General features: G+C 60.2%; 1 long non-coding RNA gene across 4 annotated transcripts in view; it reads left to right on the top strand.

Annotated features, from left to right (window-relative positions):
* Positions 1 to 2,859: 2,859 nt before the first annotated feature.
* The window catches only part of LOC121657689, a 26,675-nt gene continuing 7,434 nt past the window's right edge, over positions 2,860 to 22,100 (top strand). The window contains exon 1 of one of the 4 annotated variants that reach the window (XR_006013682.1): positions 2,860 to 2,955. This is a non-coding gene — a long non-coding RNA (uncharacterized LOC121657689). Of the gene's footprint in view, positions 2,956 to 11,699; positions 11,741 to 17,690; positions 18,013 to 19,087; positions 19,282 to 22,100 lie in introns of those variants that run through there. The other 3 variants (XR_006013684.1, XR_006013681.1, XR_006013683.1) reach the window with 3 other exon arrangements.

Genomic DNA, 22,100 nt, shown 5'->3' with positions numbered 1-22,100 from the left:
TCCTCCCTGTGTCTCTCCTTGGTCCCTCCCCAGCTCTTTCCTCCACCCACGGCCACCCCTCAGCTCCCCGCCTGCCCTGTCCCCTGCTCCGGGCACGCTCGGCTCGTCCGCAGCCCCGCGGAGATCGCGGCAGTTTTTGGAAAATGCTTCCACCTCGTGGCCCTCTGGAGAAACGCCTGCCTGGGAAAGGCCTGGCCGCTCCCGGGAAACCCAGCCAGGCACCGCCGCGGCCGTGCCACCCTCCCTGGTCACCCAGTGTTCCTCTCGGCTCTGGGTGCTGCTGATCCCGGGACCAGCGCTGGCGCATCCCGCGGGATAAGCACGGGCCAGGGCTGAGGCGGAGCTGGAGGAGGCCGTGGTCTGTTCAAACCCAGTCCTCCCAGTCCTCCCAGCACACGAGTGCTGGCAGAGCTCAGCCGGAGCTGCCGGACCCGCTCTGCCAGGGGACAGCACCGCCACTGCTGCTGCCCCTCCGAAATCCGCCTGCGCGGCCAGCTGGGGTGGGGACAGAGTGGAAAAGCCTCGGGCACACTTTGGGAAGCGCCAGGCACCGTGTGACGTTCAGGGCTTCACCCGAAATGCTGCAGGGGGAGGGGTCACAGCACCGTGGGGGTCCCCGTCCTGATGCTGCCACCAGCGCAGTCGGAACTGCTGGGAAAGGCTCTTCTGCTCCACTGCGGGAGATTCCTGATCTCCGATACTCCAGGAAAACGCCATCAGCTCTCACACAGGTCCGGTAGGACACTGAGGTTTCATGGAATCCCAGAACCCCAGGATGGGTTGGGATGGAAGGGATGTTGACGCCCATCCAGTGCCACTCCTGCCACAGGCAGGGACATCCCCCACTGTCCCAGGCTGCTCCAAGCCCCGTCCAGCCTGGCCTTGGACACTGCCAGGGATGGAGCAGCCACACGAAATTAACAGAAGGAACTCCCTGACGGAATCTGCTGTCCCAAGGATTCCCTCTGTGCCCAAGCAGAGGTGAATGGGGTTCTCTGAGCAGGGCTCAGCTTTGTTTTTGTCACATAAATCAATTACATTTTTAGCAGGTTTTGCTACTGTTAAAAACCCAAGCCCGTGAAGACGGCAAACCCATTTCAGGCTCTTTATCTGCAGAAACCCGCTGGGATTGCTCCCTCTGATGCCAGGGAAGGAGCAGAGTGCCCTGAGGATGCTGCAGAGCGGGATCCGAGCTGGGAAGCGCCCGCACATCCTCCCCGAGGAACAGCTGCTCCCCACAACCTCCCACCGACCACAACCCACCCGAGGGGCTCCCCCCTCGCTGCTCCCGCGAGGATCCCGCGCTGAAGTGACATCCCCGCTGTCGCAGCCACATCAGAATCCTTCCAGAGGTCACCGCCAGGCCGCTCGTGTCCCGTTTGTGCTCACACCATCCCTGGCCCAGCCGCGGCTTGAAGAGAGTGTGGAGTGGAAGGAATTCCCGTGAGGAATCGGGAATTAACGCAGGAGGATGAGCAGCCCTGCGAGCACCGTGTGTGTGTCGGGAATGCCCCAGGCACCCCTTGTAATCCCGCAGGGACCTGTCACAGGGGTGCACTGATTTCTCATGGAATAAAGGACCTCGAATTTCGCAGGAAAAGTGGGTTTGGCTGCGGTGGAAGCTTTCCCAGCGAAACCCTGCCGCTCCACTCGTGTTTGCAGGGAGCACGGGACGGCAGCCCTGCGAAAAACCTGGATTCTCCCGCCGCTGCTGGTTGAAACATTTCACTTGGCGAATAGGTAGGCAGGGTTTGAAAAAGAGGGATAGCCAGGCTCCTCTTCGCGGGATCTCAGCTGCCACAACGTGGGAAGAGGCAGCTTTAAAGGCAGGCAGGACTCAGCTCCCGCTCGCCTGGCCGGGGCTCAAGCGAAGCGCCCGCCGTTAATGAGCAGGAAGTCGGGAGCGGTGGGATCGGGAAGCGCTTTGTTCAGCCCATACGGACACTTGGCACGCCGGGACCTACCGGGGGTTAATCAAAGGCCTGCTGGAGCTCCGTGAGGAACCTGCCAGTCGCCACACGAGCCGCCGTGCCGAGGAAATTAAAACTCAGGCACCATATGCCGCGCGGCCCCGGCAGGGAGCGGAGCGTCGGGAGCGGCGTCCGCATCTGCCCCGGGCAGGTGCGCTCCGGGCTGCGGGGGGGGTCAGCCCCCGCCATGAAGCGACTGCTTCGTGTTATCCCTGGTGGAGTTCATCCCCGGGATAACGCGAGTCCTGCCCGTGGAGTTCATCCCCCGGGGATAACGCGAGTCCTGCCCGTGGAGTTCATTCCCCCGGGATAACGCGAGTCCTGCCCGTGGAGCTCATCGCTCCGAGGTAAAGGGACTCCTTTCCCCGGAGTTTATCCCCTGGGATAACGCGCTTCTTTTCCCCGGGGTTCATCCCCCCCGGGATAACAGGACTCCTTTCCCTGGGGTTCGTCACACCGGGGTACAACAACTCCTTCCCCGGGGTTACCCCCTCAACGACGCCTCTACTTCCCAGGATTTATCCCCCTAGATAACGCCCCTCCTATCCCAGGATTTATCCCACTCAGTAACACCCCTCCCTCCCGAGGGTTGTCCCCTCGATAACGCCCCTCCTTCCCAGGATTTATCCCCCTCACCCCGCGCCTCTTTCCCCAGGGTCACCCCCCTCAACCCCGCGCCTCCTTCTCCGCCTCGCCGGCCCCGAGGGGGCCCGGCCAGCGCCCGGGAGCCGAGGGGAGCCGAGGGGAAGGATGACACATGTTCAGCCCAACCCAGCGGCAGAGCAGCCGGCGAGGCAGAGCCAATGGCTGCTTTTCATGCTCAGCGGGTGCGTCCACCTCCACCCCCCCTCGAGCCCTTAAGTTGCAGCTTTTAACTCCCTCGGTGTGCAGAGCAGAGATGCTGCTCAGCGGGAACAGAAGGCAGAGCCCGCTGCCAGGTAGCCAGCATGGACCCTGAGCCCGCCAGGGCCGGCTGCTGAGACAGGTACGTGCCTTCCGAGGCAGGGAGCCCAGAGCAATCACATTTGGGATGCAGACTCGGAGCAGACTTTAATTTTCCGGCAGGGGGAATCATGGAAATCTGGCTCCCTCGGAATGATTCATCCCCCCCCTTCCCCAGCGCCGCCACCTCCCCTCCTCCGGCGTGCTCTCCCCGTCCCTCCCAGCACCGACACTTTGCTGCGGTCTCTCCATCTGGGAGCCTTCATTTTGCGGGGTCTCGGTGCTCCCTGAGTGTGACAAAATCGGGAATGGGGAGAGCAGCAGGGATGGGTGGTCTCCGCCGGCTGGGTGGGCTCCGGAGCCGGGGCACGGCCAGGTTGGTTCATTCCAGAGATCCCGGCTGGTGAATCCATCTCTGGGGAGCCAGGCACGGCCAGGTTGGCTCATTCCAGGGATCCCAGCTGGTGATCCCGTCCCTGGGAGCCCTGCTCAGCTCACGGGAGGATCCAGGGGCTGCCCCAAACGGGAGCTTCTCCCTGACACGTGTCTGGCACTCGCCGGGGAGGGGCAGCGGTGAAACGGGGGCACGGCGGAGTTAAACTCCCCTCTCCGAGGGTTTAACGCTCAAAGAGGACCCTGACCCAGCGCTGGTTAATGTCACCTGTGTCCCCTGCCCTGGAGCGGTTTGGGGAAGGGGCAGGCAGAAGCCTGGCTCTGTTCCTGGTTGTGCAAAGCTCTTCGCTGTGCTGGGGGAGCTCCTCTCCTTCAGCTGCAGCGTATCCAAACTCCCGCTTGGAGGGTCCCAACACGCAGCTGGGAGGCACCAGAGGGAGGCGGAGGTGACACTGGTGCGACAAACCCCATGTCTGGTGGCAGAGGAAAGTGGCTCCTCTCTCGTTTCCCCGTGGGAGGTGTTTGGGGCTTGCTGCTCCGGGGATTTCGGTGTCATTTGCTCTCCCGGAGCTGTTTTCTCAGGCCTGTCAAGGGGAAACAGGGGAGCTGTGGGGATCCTGCAGGAGAATCTGTCTGCTGGGGAGCTTGGAAGAACTTTTGTGTTCTTGGGAAGAAGAGAGGAGCCGGCTGTGCACTCCCTGCACCCGGCTTTGCTCCGGACGGGAGCGGGGCAGGTGCTGGGCCAGGGCTGCCCTCGGCGCCCCCATTCCCCATTTCCACCCTCGGAGCTGATTCCTGTGTCTGTGTCTGTGCAAATGTTGTCCAACAAATCCTTCCTGGGGCTGATGCCATCAGGTGGCGCTTGGGAATAGGCAGCGTCGCCGCGGGAGTTTGGAGAGGGAGCACTTGTTGCTGTGAGCTGCACATGGCACCGGCAACGGCGACAGGGGACACCCAGAGCCCTGTGACACAGGAAACAGGGACACCCAGAGCCCTGTGACACAGGGAACAGGGACATGGGACACTCAGAGCCCTGTGACACAGGAAACAGGGACATGGGGCACACAGAGATCTGCGCATGGCACTGGGAACGGGGCAGGGGACACGCAGGGCCCCTGGTCACCCCGTCTCACACCCCCCAAGGTGACACAAAAAGGGAGAGAGGACCTCCAGTGGCACTGGGAGGGATGTGCGGAGCAGGCAGAGCTGTGGACGTGGCAGGATGACCATGGAAAGCTTTTCCTCTCCGTTTTGGCACCGAAATCTTGATTTTAATTACAGCCCGTTTCAGATTTAGCCTTGTCTGGCGTGTGGCCTCAGCCCTGTCACCTCCCTGGCAGCTTTGTGCGAGTGGCTCCGTGTGACACAGGTCCGCAGAGGACCTGCCCCAGTTCCTGTGCAGCCTGGAGAGCTTTTGTCCTCTCGGGAGCACTTCCGTGGCCAGCCAGGGGTGCAGAGCAGAACGTTCCTCTCTTGTCCCATAAACCTCGTGTGGGGCTGCCCCAAGCCTTATAAAACCATCCTGAGCCATCCCAAAGGGCCGGGCAGGGCCGGGATTGGGAATCACCCATCCCAGGGCACTTGGTGAAGTTCCCCAGGAGAATCCAGACACAGCAAAGCAATTGCCAGGCCAGGAATGGCAGTGGGAACATGGAGTGAGGCACAGGTGCTGCCCAGACCCACCTGCTCCATGCCCAATCCCACCTCCATCCCCAATCCCACCTCCATCAACCCCTGGGGCTCGGGAACAGCAGCCAGGACTGAGGCAGCGGGACACTGCCCGGCCTGGCTCTGTCCGTAGGGAGCTACTCCCCACTTCCAGGGGTCAGCGAGGGTTTGTCACCCCCAGGACACCCCCAGGGCCCAGCCCAGCCCTCCTTCCCTCAAGGATCACCCTCCCACCGAGCTCAAAGCCCAGGCAGCCCGAGAGGACAAAGAGCAGCATCGAAGCCGATCATGCCGAGGGACACAGGTTGTTCCCAGAGATCCCAAATCCAGTAACATTTTTGCAGCTTGGCTGGAGTGCCCAGGGAGAGCTGAGGAAGGAAAGAGCTGCTCAAACTAAAGCAAGAGCATCCACCTCAGGGTTTGCATCCAGATTCACTCAGCTGCACCCGCTGCAGCTTCACATGGGGACAAAAATCACGGGCTGGGTCCCAGCTCGGGGACAGGACAAGGAGCGGGGACTCGAGCACAGCCTGGCTCGGCTCCCACGGCTCTCCAGGACTGCCAGGAGCTCATCCCGGGGCTGGCAGAGCTGCAGCGGTGCCCGGCCTCTCCGTGGAGCCGCGGCTTGCAGCAGCAGCAGCCCCGGCTCCGGCGCAGGGGAGCACGTCCCCTGTTAATCAGCATTTAATTAAAGGACATGCTGACATTTGGAAATCAGAAACAAGTCTCCTGTGTGGGCTGCCTCTCTCTGCCGCTCTCCTCTTCTCTGAATCACTCCCTGACATTTTGCCAGATTAGGATGTGACTCCCTCTCCCTCTCCCTCTCTCTCTTTCCCCTTCCTTATAAAAATAAATTGAAAAGGAGATGCGGAGCCACCGCTGCTCCTCAGGGAGACGACGGAGGGGACGGGGGAAAGCTCCCGTGATTCCTGGGGCTACAACGGTGGGGCGGGAGGGAAGGACAGGGATGGGAACACCCCAGGAGTGTGACCCCAGGCTGGGGACAGGAGGGCTGAGCCCTGGCTGAGCTCACGGGGGGTCGCGACACCCCCGACCCCGCAGCCGGGGTACCCCCAGGCGGGACCCCTCTTTTCCCTCACCTTTAGACCCACCGGCCGCCCACGTGCAGCCCCCTGGTGCCCCTCAACCCCCCGCACAGGCCCCCCGTGTCCCCCCGTGTCCCTCCGTGTCCCCCCTGTGTCCCCCCGTATTCCCCCGCGTCCCTCCGTGTCCCCTCCGTGTCTCCCCCGGTGTCCCCCCCGTGTGTCCCCTTTTCCTCCGGTGCGGCTGAGCCGGGCCGGGCTCCGTGGGCCCGGGGGTCCCTTCCCCGTCCGGCCCGAGGTCCTGGGGGTCCCCTGGCTCGTCCCCCTGCCCATCCCCGCAGCCCCCCTGCCTCCCACACCTTCTGCCGCGCTGAAACGGGGCCAGCGAGTCTGTTCAGCTGCTCGCCCATCCCCGAGCTGGGAAATGCAAACAGCAGCGAGCGCCGGGGGAGGGGGGGACTGGGGGGAACCCTCAGCGTTCGCTTCCCCTCGGCTGCTCATTTCAAACCTTCTTTCAAGCAGAAATTACTCCCATTAATCAGGAGCGGGAATGTGTTCGCAGCCCTGCAGATTTGGCAGCGCGGAATCAAATTCCATCAGGAGCAGCGGGAGGACGGGAGCGCGGCTCCGCTGCGCGCGGCCCGGCAGAGCCATTGCCCCGGGGAAATCGGAGCTCAGAGCTCCCCGAAATTCATCTCCCCTTTAAAAAATGCCAGGAGATCTCCATGACAAACGAGCGCGAACGGAGGCAAACGCCCAGCGCGTCCCGCCAGGCTGGAGCTGCCCCAGGGCCGGCAGCTGCAGGGGCAGGGACGCGGCACCACCGGGATCGGGGTCCCCAGAGTCACAATTCAGCTGCTGGGACAGTGGAGAGGAGCAGAACTTGAACAGATCGTTCATTAAAAGCTGAGAGAAAGGAGGGGTGGGAGTGTTGTCCCAAATTGGGGTCCTCACCCCGCAGAAGTTGATCCACACACAGGGCTGGGGTGTTTGAGTTATTCGCTGTTGTCCGCAGAAAGGGTTTGGGGTGGTCACCCAAACCCTGCCATGATCCCGGAATCCCAGACTGGTTTGGGTGGGAAGGGACCTTAAAGCTCATCCAGTTCCACCTCCCTCACCTTCCCCTATCCCAGGCTCCTCCAAACCCTGTCCAACCTGGCCTTGGACACTTCCAGGGATCCAGGGGCAGCCACAGCTGCTCTGGGCACCCTGTGCCACCCTCACAGGGCACAGTTCCTTCCCTGTATCCACTCTAAACTTCTCCTCTGTCAGGGGAGCCCCTCTCCTGCTCCCAGCAGCGCCGGGAGCTCGGAGCTGTCCCCACCTCCTGCCAGCACTCTCAGAGGTGCCCTGGGACAACCAGGAGCACCCTGGACAAGCCCAGCGAGGCAGAGCCGGGGCTGTGGGGCAGCAGCAGGTGCTGGCACTGCTGGCACAGCACAGCAGAGAGGGGCAGGGGGCTCTGGGGGTCCTGGCTGGCCGCGGAGCTGGGAGCAGCTGCCGCAGCTGCCGCAGCCCTCCTTGCTCTGATAGAGGAGCTGCCGCTGCCGCTCCGAGGTGATTGCTCCTTTATTGGCTTATTTTTAGTTGCGTGGCCGGGTTGGGAGCGAGATGGATGAGGCTTGTCTCGCCTGCTGAGAGACTTTTGTTGCAGCAGGAGCCCAGGCACGAGGCATGGAAACGGCCCTGGGGGAGCTTCCCAGGGCAGGGGGGATCACCAGAGCCCCGTTCCCACCCCGGGAAAGGTCTGCAGGGTGGGCATGGAGGGGTCATGCCAGGCCTGAGGTCGCTTTGAGGGCTGCCTGCTGCCGGGCGGTTGCCCCAACCAGGCACCCCCAGTTGTGATTGCTTCCAGCATCTCCCGGTAAAACCCAAAGACCCCAAATCCAAATTCCATGTCCAAAGGTGTGGTGGTCAGGGACGTGTCTGCCCTGAGGGTCTCCCATTCCAGGGTCTGTCCTCTCTCTGGTGGTTCTCAGGAGCAACCGGACAGTGGGAATGCTGCTGGCCTGGGAAGGGCTGATCCCTGGAGCTCCCCTGCAGGTGCCTTGCTCTGTGTGGGAGCTCTGATTGGAGCTGGCTTTGCAATCGGAGCGGGGTTGTGTGACTGCAACTGGGCAAAGAAGGCTTTCCTGGGTGATTTTTTGTTCCCTGAACAACTCCTTCCTGCGGGGTTTTGCGGCAGGAGATTTGTTCTGTTGCCTGCAGATTTGATGGCAAAGGAAAAGGAAAACCCCCGGGGAGCCGGATGAGAAAAAGCGTGAACTCCTTTCAAAACCCAAGGGTGTGTGGACAGCCCGGGGCAATAATTGGGTGTGTCTGTGTCCCCTCAGCCCCCTGGGGACCCAAAGTGGTGCCTGGCATGTCCCGTGCCCGCCCTGGTTGTGCAGCTCCTCCCGGCCTGGCGGGAGCTGTGGGCAGCCAGGCCAAGGGAATATTGATTGGTTTTACAGCGGAACCTGACAGAGCCTATTCCAGGGATGTAATGAAGACGGATGATCCCGTCCTCTCGCCCTGGTGCTGTGGGGAAAAGGGAAATTATTCGCTGCATCCTGGAGGGAGACTCCACAGCCGTCCATCCCTCGCTCCTGCGCCTCATCTCGCTCCCGCTGGTTCTCCCTTCTTTCCACCCTCATGGATCTCTGCCTTCCCAGCTCCCAGCGCTCCAGTCTCTCATCCCAGTGCATGGATCTGGTGCTCAGGGGCTGGTCCAGACCATTGGGGTGAAGATGTCGCTGCTGGGATGAGCTGGGAGAGGAGTTGTTGTGGATGGAATTTCTTTTCCCAGGGTGGAGAGCTCTCCCACTCCAGAGTCGTGTTATGGACAGCCATAAAAATGAGTTAAAATGGTCAGGGTTTAAAAGAGAAAAAGGAACTTCACCTACGATCAGGTTTTTATTTCTCTTGTGGCATTTACCCTTCAGGACTGGTGTTTTCAGGCTTTTCTCAGCAAACAAAAGAGTGGGAAATGCTGAAGTGTTCTTAGGTCAGAGCTGAGAATCCTCCAGGATCACAGGGCTGGGGGAAGAAAGAGGAAAAAACCCAGCTCCTGGAATGCACGAGGTGTGAAATCCCGAGGAATTTCAAAGGAAACATCCCTGATACACCTCCAGGAATCTGAGGAGTCTCATCGCTCCATCAGATCGAAATCTCTTCACAGGCCTGGCATTCCAGGGATCCTCTGGAGCCCAGGGATCCTCCCGCAGCTCCCGCACTTCCAGCCGAGCTCCATCCTGGGAAAACACCCAGCCAACTTCTTCTAAAACCGTGTTTTGACACTCGGAGCCTGCTAAGGGATCTCTGCTGTTCCCAGCAACATCCCGAGCTCCATCCTGCCAAATTCTTGGAAAAGGACGAATAAATTCTTGTCAAACCAAGGGGGAAATCCTCCTGCAGCAAACACACGGCGCTTTCCCGGCCTCGTGAGCCCACTTGGATATTCATGGCACAGCAATTACTCCTTTTCCTCAGCTCAGGGAACGAATTTCATCAGTAATTCATCACCGCCGTGAGAGGAGAGCTGGGCACGGCTCCGGAGAGGAGAGGAAACCACAGCGCCCCGTAATTCTGAATTAAATACCCCAAGAATGAGGCACCGCAGGCACCTGCCTGCCCATCACGGGATGCAAAATCACAACAACGAACATTTTGGCGGCCTGGGGGACATTTTTGGGGTGGGGTGATTTGGGGGAAGAGCTTTGGGGGCAATCCCCGGGTCTCCAGGAGCGCGTGCCGGCTTTCCACAGCCACCTTTTCCTGCTGCTCGCTGGCGAGTTCGGCTGAAAACATCTGGCAAAGTTGAGCACCCGGAGCGAGGGGAAGTCGCTGCTCGTGGCAGGCCAGGCTGACAGTTCCTGTGAGATCAACGCCGCCGGCGTCATTCCTTGGTGAAAGCTCCCTCACAAAGGCAAGGAATGGAAGCAAATCTTACATGACACATTTATTTTTGTCGTCTATTTATTAGCTCAGAGCAAAAGTCCTGCTGCGCTGCATTATGGGGGATTATGCAAATGAGGGACATCAAGACAATTAAAAAAAAGCCCAAGTGAGCACAATGTCAGAGCGGAGCAGATGCTGGGAGACGGCTCAGCCCTCCCTGACCGCTCCTGGCCTGCCTGGACTTCCTGCTCCGGCAATCCCGTGCCCACATCCAACATTGTCCCCCTCAGTCCCAATGCTCCTGGCTTGTTGGACAACCCCAGCAGCTCATTAGGCCCATCAGTTAATGAGCTGCCCAGCACATCAAGGGGGATTCATCAGTTGTGCCATCCCTGTTTAGGGGAAGGATGCGCAGGATGGACCCTGCTCCATCCTCACCCCATTCCGCGCCTCACCCACACCCTTGCAGCCAAAATTAATGGCTAAAATTTGGATTTTTGGAGTTATTGAGAGGGCAGAGAGCAGGAGGGGTCCTTGCCCCCCTCCGGGGACCTCCCGTGTCCCCAGGGCAGAGCAGCCCCGCACCCGCTGTCCCGGCTCGGGGTGAGGTAATGCCGTGCTCAGGCGGCTCGGGCGCTGCCACGGGAGGAGGATCTGGCTCCCGAGCCCGGCTAAATCCCGACTGAATCCCTCGTTGTTCCACTGACAGCCCGGGATTTGGGAGAGCTGAGGTGCAGGGACAGCAACGAGCCGCGGAAAGGAACAACCAAAAAAAAAAAAGGTCCCAAATCCGACTTGTCTTTGCTTTGCCAAGCCCCGGAGGACTCGGGATGCGCGTTTGGGGTTTAATCCTGTCTGAACCCCTCTGGTTGGAGACGGAGGTGCTTAAGGCAGCTGAGGCGTAGGTCGAGAGCTGCACCCAGGGACAGCTCCTGCCCCAGCAGCTCCTGGAAGTGGGAAAACGCCGTTTTCCCCCAAAAGCCCCTGGAAGAGCGCGGGCAGTGCTTGCAGACAGGGAAAGGAGCAGGGAAAGCCGCTTCCATCCTCACCCCACTAATTAGACTCATTAGGGGAGGAATGCTGCCTCCGATTCCGAGCTAGCCCAGCTATTTTTAATTCCCCTGCCTGCTCAAAGCGCGCACCGGAGACCTCGGGTGGGCTTTTTTTTCCCGGAAAAGGGGATTTCTCCCCCCAGGTCAGAGGCTCTTTTGTGTCTGCTCGGCTGCGAGACGGGGCCGGAGACAAAGCAGGAAGGAGGAAAGCGGGAGAGAGGCGAGCCGGGAAGAGACGGGAGAGCCGTGGAGAGCCGGGAGAGCCGGGGAGAGACGAGGAGAGGCGGCATCGCTGCCCGGGGCGGGGGGCAGCGGGGTCCGTGCCCCGGGTACCGCATCGGCCGTGCGGGGAATGGGAAACTGCCGGGGATGCGCGGCTCCGGCGGCGAGAGATGGAGAGCCAGGAGATAATTTATGCACCAGCTCGGCTCGGGGTTGCGGGCGGCCCGGCCCCAGCCGGGTGGGAGGGAGGGAGGCCTCTCCCCATCGCCCCTTCACCCGCCCCCTCCCGCCCCGCAGCCACACACAGCCTCACAATCCCCTTTACAATTAGGAAGACACCTATTCAGCACCGCTCGGGCAGCGCCGGGGCTTTTGTTCCTTCTCTTCTCCGCCGGCCGAGCTCTCCCCGGTGCCTCCGCTCGGCTCCGAGCAGCGCCCGGCGCCTCCTGAAGTTGCTTTGCAGGATCCCCCCCCCCAAAAAAAAAGAATCGCTGGAGTCCCGCGAGTGAGGCTGCGGGAGGAGAGAGGAGGGGGGAAGAAAAGCAGGAGAAAAAAAAAAGGAGGAAAAAAAGTAAGACGGCGTTTTTTTCTCTCGCTTTCTTTGTCTGGAGCGTTGCCTGCAGGAGTTGCGTGCGTGAGGGCGAGTGGGGGCACCGGGGGAACGCTCAGCCCGCGGTGGGATCGGCGCTGAGCACACGCGGAGCACCCGCAGGCACCTGCATCCCCCCGCTCCCGGCTGCCTTTCCTGGGCAGCATCCCCGGGGATGCCAGCCTGGAGCATCCCAAAGCGATCCGAGCCCTCAGTCTGTGCCGAGAACGTGGGAATATATGGATTTAATTCTCCTGGCGGTGTTGTAGCCGAAGGGTGGCTGTGGCTTGCTGCGGCTCTGTTCTTGTGGAGGTAGCTGGTGAGCTTGGGGAAAAATTAAATTGGCTTTGTTTTGGGTGAGAATAATCCCGAGCTGGTGAAAATTCATCTCTGTGTGAATATCTGTGAGGTGTGTGTGTATATTCATGCTACATCCCCATTATTTATGTTGACAGAGAATTACATGCAACACATGTTAAGGCAGTTATCAGTTAATTACACGTGAGCTCGTTAACGGTTGGGTTCCGCCGGGGCTGGAATGGGTGTTCCCGTACCCGAATTTACGTTTTAAGTTTTTCGTCTCTCCCAGGTGAGGCGGGGGGTTCGCAGGACTGGGCTCTGCGTGCGTGCGAACACTTTGGCATTGTTTATAGCGGGAACAAACCCCACGGAGCCTCTGCCTGCTGCAGAAGGTGCGTCTTGCTTTCTGAAGGGCAGAGAGCCGATCTGCCGCTGCCTGCGCCTGGCTGGATATCCCCGGATCCTGGAAGGATGCGGGAGGAAGTGGCCGGCAGGGCTGGGGGTGCTGCTGGAGCCGCATCCCAGCGATTCCTTCCTCCGGCTGCAAACTTGCAGCTCCAAGCCCCAAGCTGGGAGAGGGAGAGGGAGAGGGAGGCTCTCCGGGTCCTCTCCGATGAGGTAATCCCAAAGAAAGATAAGGGAAGCAGCTCGTGTATCAACCTGAGCGGTGATGTCAGCCAGAAGAAAGCAGATTAAGGACTTGGAGAGAGGAATTGCCGCGATTTTGGTGTCACCTGATTGCTGCTGTTCGTTCAGGTGTGTTGTGGTGCCGAAAACGAGGGGGTCCTGAGAGGTCTGGGTAGCCCAGATGGGTCCCAGTGGCTCGTGCAGGGATTTGGGGGCTGGTGTGGGGGCTCTGTGCATGTGGTGTGGCGGTGCCCGGTGCTCTCACGCGTCTGGACTGCAAGACCCGCTCAGGAAAATGAGGATTTTTTCCCTGCCAGCAGCTCCAGTGCCACTGAGGAGAGGGGAGGGGGACAGAAGCCCTGGGCCCCTCTCCGATGAGCGGGCTGGGAGTGCCCAGAGGGGCTCAGACAATGTCCCCTCCTGGTTTTTGTGTGTCCCCAGGGAGCAGTGGCAGACCTGCAGCAGCAGCAGGGCTGGGTGGGAGCAGGGCTGGGCTGGCTCCAGGCAGGGACAGCAGGCTCCGGGACAGGGGTGGGACACCCTCACACTGCCCCTGTGCGTGTCCCCGTGGGGCTGGGCCACGCTGCAGGTGTGGCTGTCCCTTGGGAGGGGACAGTGAGCCCCCAGTGCCCTGCCCAGGGTGGGGCGAGTAGGGAAGGGACCGGCTCCAGAGCGGGAAAGGGTCACCGGCTCCAGGTGAATTCCTGCTCGTGCTGAGAGGTGCCACGTTGTGTCACGAGTCAGCAGAACAGGAGGAATAGCTGGGGACAGGGAGCAACGGGGTACAATAGGGAGCAACAGGGAATAACGGGGTAGAACAGGGAATAACGGGGAATAACAGGGAATAACAGGGAGCAACGGGGCCAGCAGTGGCCCCACATCTGCCTCCCCTTGGACCCAACACGGAAGATGCTCCCAGCACTCCGGCTGCCCAACAGCCTCTAGGATGGCCCTGCTCCCTCTCCAGGGGCTACTCCATGTGCTGCCTCATTCCAGTCCCACATTTCCTACACGCATCCCTTGCCTGTTGCACTGAGCTGCCCAAGACCTGGGGTCAGCCTGAGCTCGGCTGTCAGGACCTTCCCTTTGCTCAGCACAACCCTGAAACCCCAAACCCAGAGCAAACCTGGCCCCTCAGCACCCAGACAGGGTCTCTCAAACCCTGGGAGAGCAGGAAAAGCTGCGTGAGGCTTGACACCCTCTGCCACTTCAGCTGTCCAGAGCACCAGTGCAAGAAAGGTTCTGGAGCCTCCCTTTTCCATGGGAGATGTTCCTATAAAGGCAAAAAGTCATCATGACTTGGAGAACGAGGGATCCCTCACCAGGGACCAGCCCCTGAAGCACCCAGGGTGGCTCAGGGGCAGCTCCCCCATTCCTGCCAGGGCCAGGCCATCAACCCCTCATCCCCGATGGAACCAGACCACCAACCCCTCATCCCTGATGGAACCAGACCATCGACCCCTCATCCCTGCCAGGGCCAGACCATCGAGCCTGATCCAGATCCAGACCACTGACCCCCCATCCCTGCCAGATCCAGACCACTGGCTCGCCACAACTGATGGAACCAGACCATCAGTCCCCCATCCCTACCTGATCCAAGCCACTGAGCCTGATCCAGATCCAGGCCATCAAGCTCCAATCCCTGCCTGATCCAAACCATCCCTCACCAGCCCTGCAGCTGCTCCAGCAAATCGAGACAGATTCCCCCCCAGCTCCTGCAGCATCTCCTGCCTTGCAGCCCAGACTTAATTACAGCTGGGGCTGCAGGAGCTGAGATATCTGTGACCAGGAAGGTGCTAAAAGGCCCAGGAGGATCTTGTTAGCGAGGGCCTTACCTGGATTCCCAAGCTGCTGTTGCCGTCTCCTAATGGGCTCCATGGAAAAATTGATGGTGAGGGAGCAGGAGCAGATCTGGGTCATTATCTCGTCCCTTCCCTCTCTGCCTCTCCCATCCTTCCACCTGGAAATAAATCCAGAGGAATCGGTAATCTGCAAAGGGCAGTGGGGCTGAGCAGAGGGATTTGGGCTGTGACCTGGGGCACACAAGTCACGATTTTGGGATCCTGGGGCCTCTCCAAGGGTCGGTTCCCTGCTCAGGATGGATTTGTTGGTTTGCAGAGCACCGAGGGGTCAAACAGAAATGAATTTACCCTGAATTATCCCAGCAAGCTGAGAAACGAAATCATTTAGGGTTGGAGGATACTTTGCTCGGTACAAAGAAAAACCTTTCGCTGCATTTCCCGTCACCTAAAATAGTCGTTTGGGGGAGAGGGAAGGAGGGCTGGAAGCGGCGTGCTGCTCCAGATGGAAAAGTGGGAAGGAGAGGTTGCAGCTCCTCCAGGCTGGTGTTGTGCCTGAAGCTGAGTGGCACAAACGAACTGGAGACACAAAATATCCCTCCTGGCCCAAAACTGTCCCAGGGGGAACATTCCTGCAACCTCGGGCACCCATGGAAAAGCCAATCCCGTGGGACTGCCCGGTGTGGGGACAGCGCTGTCCCCTCAGCACCTCTCCAGCCCCACTTTTCATACACAAATCCAATTCAGGGAAAGCCTGGAATGCCCACTGGAAAAGGGAAACATCTCCTGGGCTGCCAGGGGGCAACACCTGCGCTCCTGGAGAGGGGTGGGCAGGAGCATCCCAACGGGAATGAAGCGAAGTGCAAAAGCAGTCAGGAATGAAAGATCTCTTTTCCCTCCTCCAAACAAACCGGAGCAGTTCCACACTGGATTCTGTGCCCTGGAAGGAGCCCGTGGCTGTGTGTGCACCTGGAAAACCAGGAGCAGTTTGGCCCTTCCCAAAGTGGTTTTCCATGGCTGCATCCCGGGGAAGGGAGCCGGGCTCTGCCTGTGATGCTGCAGCTCTGCCTGCGCTGCTGCCGTGGCTGCTGTGGCTGCAAACAGAGATTTATGGAGCTCATTTCCCTGGAATGCCTCCATAAAGGTGTTGGAGATGCTGTGGTCTCACCCTCAGCTCCGCAGGGAAGCAGGGGAGCTCTGCTCTCCCGAGCTTTGCAGGATCTGGGCCGTTCCTCAGCTTCCCTGGTCCCTCCCCTCCCTGCTTTTTATTCCTGGAAGATTTATCAGGAATTCTGCAAAGATTTGGGTTCTGTTCAAGCAGCTTTCAGTAGAAAATCAGGTGGTGATGAGGAAGCTGATTAAAACCCATAAATAACCCCGGAATCACCCCGTCCATGGGATGCGCAGGTGACAGACAACCGGCGCACCTTCAGCTGCACCACAAATGTTCCGGAGCCTCCCTTTTCCTTGGGAGATGTTCCCATGAAGCCATAAAGTCCGGGCATAATGACTCGGAGAACGAGGTAAGGGCTGGGAAATGACATTGTTACAATGACGAATATTCTCTAAATCCCCAATCCATGATCCCGGGCGCCTCGGAAATGTGATTAGGAGATCTAATCTGGCTGTGCTGGAGCCACTTGGCAAGACAGTTTGCAAATGGATCGTTGCCCAAATTCTGACTCCCAAACTCCCCAAAATTCTGAGGGTTGATGTTTAAAAATCCACCAGGAATCAGGGCCTGATGGGGCACGAGCCGGTTTGGGCCTGGGGAGGGGGAGCTGCAGCTGATCCCCCAAAAGAGAGGCTGAGTCTGCCTCCATGGGGATGCAACTGGTGTGGATCTCTGTGGAAAACACGATGTTCCTGGCTCTGCTCTGGAGTGTCCATCCATCTGTCTGTCCATCTGTCCATCCCAGTTCTCGGGGGGTTTTATTTGTGTCCACCCCACGGCGGGGACACAAACAGGCTCTGCACATGTCCCGGGCTCTCCCCACACCCGGGAGCTGGGAAAAGCAGGAATGCGCCTCGGGAATGGTGCTGGGAGCCCTTGGCTCCATGGAGGATCCCTCCCATGTTCTAATTCCGGGTGCCCTCATTTTGGGTGCTGCCGTATGGTCACCCCAGGGGCCTCCCTGCTCCAGAGGCGATTCCCACACGAGCCCCTCTGGGTGCTGTGGGAGCTGCCAGGATTTCTGCAAATGAGCTGGAGAGGCAGGAGGGAGTGAGATTTCCAAAGGCACTCGAGCGCTTTTGGGAAACTGGGATGGTTTCTGGGCAGGTTGTCAGAGCATCCCATGGGACTGGCAAAACCGGGATAAGCCCCCAGTGCCCCTGGATCCGCAGGGAGAGAGGCAGGGACCTGCTGAAGGCAGCAGAGCACTTTTTAAAGCACCGATCCGAGCGCTGAGAGTCTCCAAGGTGCGTTTGATGCCTCTTCCCAGGACTTCCAGGCGCATCCCGCCGGGAGTGTGGTTCCAGAGCTTGTGCTGTTCAAGCATTGGCATTTTTGGGGCAGCCTGGCTGGGTTGAAAGCTGCGGGGTTTTTGTGAGAGTCCCCAAGCTCCCCCCCGCGCCGTCGCCACCTCCGAACCTGCCCCAACCTCCCCCACCTCCCCCAAAGGAGCGCCTGGGACGAGGAGCACGGGGGAGGCTTTGAGCGTATCCAAGATACAGCGGATTTGGGCACCCTGTCAAATGTTCTCATTGTCTGACCCTTGTCCACACGCCAGTAAAACCCTTTGGGAAATTCCCCCTCCACCCAGCGCACCGGCTTTAATTACAGGAGAGGAATGCGCGGCGCAGAGCGCGGCTCCTCCCGCCCCTACGCTCGGCTGAGCACCGCGCCGACCCCCGAAAGTTTGGGATCTGCGAGGATGGAGGGGTTTGGGGGGCGGTTGCAGAGGAAAGGCAGAGAGGGAGGACAGGAGTGGGGTGAGCGCCGGGTGCGTGATGCCGGCGGGACATTTCCCGACGCCGCGGTGACGAGCGGGGGTTTGTCCCCGCCGTGCCGCGCTGGCAGCGGTGCCCGAGCAGCAGGACATGAGTAATGCCCATCCCACCGGGGGAGGGAGATCAAAGCACCGGAGCAGATACAAGAGGTTTCTGCTTCACAGACCAGAGCGGCTGCAGTTCAATAGCGCCTTTGTTAGCGGCCCTCCGGAGCCAGGGATGGAGAAATACCTGACCCCGCTCCCTCCCTCCCTCTCTCCCTCCCTCCTTCCCCGCTTCCCTCCCTCCCTCCGCTCCCAGCCCCTCGCGGCACAACCACCCCAGCCATGTGCCCGCGCAGCTCGGGGGTGCTGCGGTGGCAACAAGAGAAAGGTTGGGGGGTCCAAAAGAGCCTCAGAGCAGCGGGGTGACCCCCCCCCCCCCCCCCCAAGCAGCGCTGGGCACCCCCAGCCCCGGGCATCCCCGCGGGGACCGGGGGAAGGAGAGGACGGTGATGCCAGCCCTGTCCCCGCCATGCCAACCCTGTCCCCGCTGGCACCGGGCCCTTCCCGCGGAGACGGTGCCACTCTGCCAAAGGTGAGCTCAGCGCGCTCGGCCGGCGGCTCCGGGCAGTCCTGGGGTCCCTGCGGCGTGGAGAGGGGATGGTGGCGCTGGGATGGACACGTGTCCTCGCGCTGCCGTGCTGGGGACAGCAGCCTGTGCCCTGCCAGGTGCCACCTCCGTGGGAAGGCCTTGGGTGCCACAGGGCCACGTCCCAAAGAGCCGCGAAGGACAAATTGACAGACTCGCCCCCCGCACGATGGGACTGGGGCTGATCCATGGGGATTAGGGCTGATCCATGGGGATTAGGGGTGGGTGGGTGCAGGGATCCATGTGGGGCTCCTGGCGTGCACCCCATAGCTGGGGGCTTTCCCAAAAGCTCTTCCCAGAGCAGCACCTGCTCCCAAGGATGGAATTTTGGGATCAAGTGACGCTCTGGAATAGCTCCATGTTTTGGGATACCAGGAGGGGACACCGTCCTGGGGAGGGGCTGGAGGGGACTGTGGCCGTGTCACAGGTGGGGGACACGGTGGCCCTTTCCCCTCACCATTCATGGGAAATAAAAGAGGGAAAACCTTGGGAAAATGCCAGTTCAGAGCCGCCCTGCGCTCCAGGAGTTCGGTTTGTAGGTCAAAGTCGTGCTCTTTTCTACTGCAAACCACAGCAAAATCCCTCCCTGCCTCCCGTCCTGGCGGCTGGGGCGTTTGAGAACCGGGATTTCCCAGGGATTCTGGGGAGTCTCCCACCCTGACCTCATCAGCCCCTGGCAATTAACAGCCGCTGATGAACGAGCCGAGCCGTGTCCCGGCAGGGGGAGGGAGCAAAGGCGGAGGCCAGAGCATTCCCAGGGACAACCTGCGCAGCTCTGGTGCCACCCAAGGAGCTCCCCCAGGTGCCGGGAGGCTTTTCCTGAAGAATCAGGGCCGTGTCCAGCTCTCGGCAGAGCTTCTGCCCCCTGAAACGCATCCCCTTGTCCCGAGCGCCTGTTTTGTGGGTCCGGAGACGGAAACTCCCCCGAAAAGGCCCGGGGGGGCGAGGGGGGAAGCGGCGGCGGGGGAAGCGAGCGGGAGGAGGGTTGGCAGCCCGACCTTTCTTTGGGCCTTTGTCTGAGCCCACAAAGGCGGCTCTGTTGGATGAACCTGGCCGAGCACCCGCCGCCCCTGCAGCCAGGTGAGCTCTGGGGGCAGCGGGGCCACCACGGGCTTCAGATCCCGGTCCTGCTCAGCCACCCCGGGCAATCCCCTGGTGGCCCTACAGGTCAGATTTTCCAAAGAGCTGCGCGGCAGGCTGCGGCTGCACCCCAAGGTGAGTGCTTCTCCCCAAAAATGGGATTTATGCCGCGGGCTCCAGCAGCTCCTGCTCGGAGAAGGATGCTGGATCTGCAGGTGGAAATTTGTGCTGCTCCATTTGCAGCCAGAGCGGCCGCCTGGGTTTTAACTCCAGGTTTGTCGGGTTCATTGGGATTCTGGGAAGCAGCACAGATGAGAGGATGCCAGGTGCTGACGGGGATGAGGTGGAGCCGTGGCCAGGACACCGGGTGAGGGGAAATCAACCATTCCATGGCTGCTCCCGGGGCACGCTGCAATTAATTCTGGCCATGGCACCGTGGCTTTTAAGCTGTCCCTGCAATCCCAGCTCCTCACAGCATCCAGGATGCGGGGTGCTCCTCTGGGGTCAGCTCCCTGCTGAGAGAGGGGAGCATTCCAGGCTGGGATTGCTCCTTCCTGAGCCCTGGGTAACCCAGGAGAAGCCACCCCGTGGCGCTGAGGGGGGTTTGGGGTGGGAACTCATCCTGGTTTTGGGGTTGTGGGGGAACCCACTCTGTTTTTGGGGCTGAGTTCCTGCTGGTCACAAGGAGGGAGGACAACTTAGCCCAAAGAGTCACTTTTTTCCCTCATTCTCCTTTCCCTTCTCCCTCCCCTTTTCCCAAAGACTGCTGGCTTGTCCAGGGTAAGCCCTCTGCTGTGGTCTATGGCTTTTTATTCCTATGTGATTGCTTTCCCGAACTCATGTAGGGCGAAAAGCCATGGGCTACACAGAGGAGGGACTCCACCTTCCAGGCACCTCTGCACCGACTCCCCGAGCCCCTCTCGAGCCACTCAAATTTGTTTGGGGCCAAACACCGAGTGAAAGGGGGCATTGAAGCCTTGCAGGGCCTGAGCCAGAGGGATGGGGTAGAGGGAGGGGAGACAAAAGGGGCCGGGGATGGTGGGGCCGGCCCCATTCAGCAGCGGCGAGGGAGCCGATTTTCTTTGGGATGGAGCTTTTCTTGCACGGTTCAAAGAGTCCCCACCTGCATCCCGGGGGACAAAAGCTCCGGGAAGAAGCCAAGGGCATTTCCAAGGTCATTTCCAAGGGTGAATGGCATTTTCCAGGTGCTGGCAGCAGCCCTGTGCTCCCCTGAGAAGGGGGTTCAGGGAAGTTTGGGCACCTCCAGCCCCGTCTCCTACCACAGAGCTGGGGCCACCCAGTTTGTCCCCACAGCTCCCAGGAGGTCGTGGCCTGGCCGGGGTCATGAGGGTGGTGAGGGGAGGTGGTGGCCAGGGGCATGTGAGGAGGATGGGTTTAGTTATAGGGCAGGGTTTGGCAAATTGGGACTTCTGAAATGTGCAAAGGTGAAGTTTGCTGGAGCCATGGGGCGGAAGAGGAGGGGGGTGCTGCAGATCCCACTGCCATGGACCCCATTCCTGCAGATCCCATCCCACCAACCCCATTCCTGCAGATCCCACGGCTTCAGATCCCATTCCTGCAGATCCCACCCCACAGACTCCACTCCCACAGGTCCCATCCCGTTCCTGCAGCCCCCACCACCTCCACAACCACCCCAACAACCTCGTGGGGTTCCACCCTCCCTCGCAGAGCAGGAAACGAGCAATTTCTCCCTCCTTCAGTTTTTTCTTTTCTCACTTCCTGAGCTTTGACTCATTTGGGTGTCAGCCTTTCAAGTTTATTTCACCAGCCTGGAATGCATCCTTAAAAATAATAGTCCTTGGAAAAAAACAAAAAAAAAAAGGGGGAAAAAGCTGAGGTTCAGCTGTAATCCCATGACTCAAGGAGGTGTGGAAGGAAGAAAATGGTGAAATCCCATGAGTTCCGACAATGAAAGCGGGAGAGCTGGCACATAAATCATCCAAACCAAACACCATCCGTCAAAATGAAAGGAATTAAGCCAATCTTGCCGGGCTGTTTTAATTATTTTTTAATGAGGATTTGCTCATTCAGAAAATTCACCCGTGACAATGCCTGCCCCGAGCCATTCACGCCGGGCAGAGGGACACGCTTGGCTTGGCCCCTCCGCCCCCGCCCCGGGGCTGCTCCAGACCGGGAATGGGAGCCTGGAATGAGGGTGCCGAGGCAGGGAGAGCAGGGCCAAGGAACCCGAACCTCCCCCGTTTTTGCCATTTTGTTTTGTTGCGACCCAAAGTGTTGTGGTGGGGAAGGAAAATCCTCTCGGGATGGTCCCCGCTGTCACCACGAGGATTCCTGGAATGGTTTGGTGGGAAGAGACCTTAAAGCTCATCCCATTCCATGGGCAGGGACACTTCCCACTGTCCCAGGGTGCTCCAAGCCCTGTCCAGCCTGGCCTTGGACACCTCCAGGGATGGGACAGCCCCAAACACCGGCCCCTGTGGATATTTCCATGCCTACCATGGGCACAGCAGCTCCAGGCAGGAATATCGGCAGCCTGTCTGCGCTCCCGGATCCCGCAGCCTCGGGAATGGCTGTCACTGCCTTTCATTGGATTGATTTTCCTTTAGCAAGGCACGGATGAGGGTGGAAAGGAACGGAGGGAGCACAGCCAGTTGTGTGCAGCTGGGGGGAGGAAACGGGCTGGGCACGCTGGTGGGGGTGGCTGGTGGTCAGCAGCCAGGCCTGGCAACTTTGTGCCCAATCTCCTGGTGTTGTTTGCCAGCCCCAGCCCTCCCAGGGCTTTAACAGAGAGATTTGGAGAGATCTGAGTCGAGGTTTTCAGTCAGGGGCTCGCAGGAGCCCCATCCCACAGATCCCACTGCCATGGACCCCATTCCTGCAGACCCCATCCCACAGACCCCATCCCGCAGATCATGTCCCACAGACCCCATCCCACAGACCCCATCCCGCAGATCATGTCCCACAGACCCCAT

Source organism: Corvus kubaryi, unplaced genomic scaffold (genome assembly GCF_017639235.1).
Source record: "Corvus kubaryi isolate FWS band 111438036 unplaced genomic scaffold, C.kubaryi_AGA036_p1.0 split1-37355, whole genome shotgun sequence".
NCBI classification, from domain to species: domain Eukaryota; kingdom Metazoa; phylum Chordata; class Aves; order Passeriformes; family Corvidae; genus Corvus; species Corvus kubaryi.
This window is presented reverse-complemented; position numbering and strand designations above follow the sequence as displayed.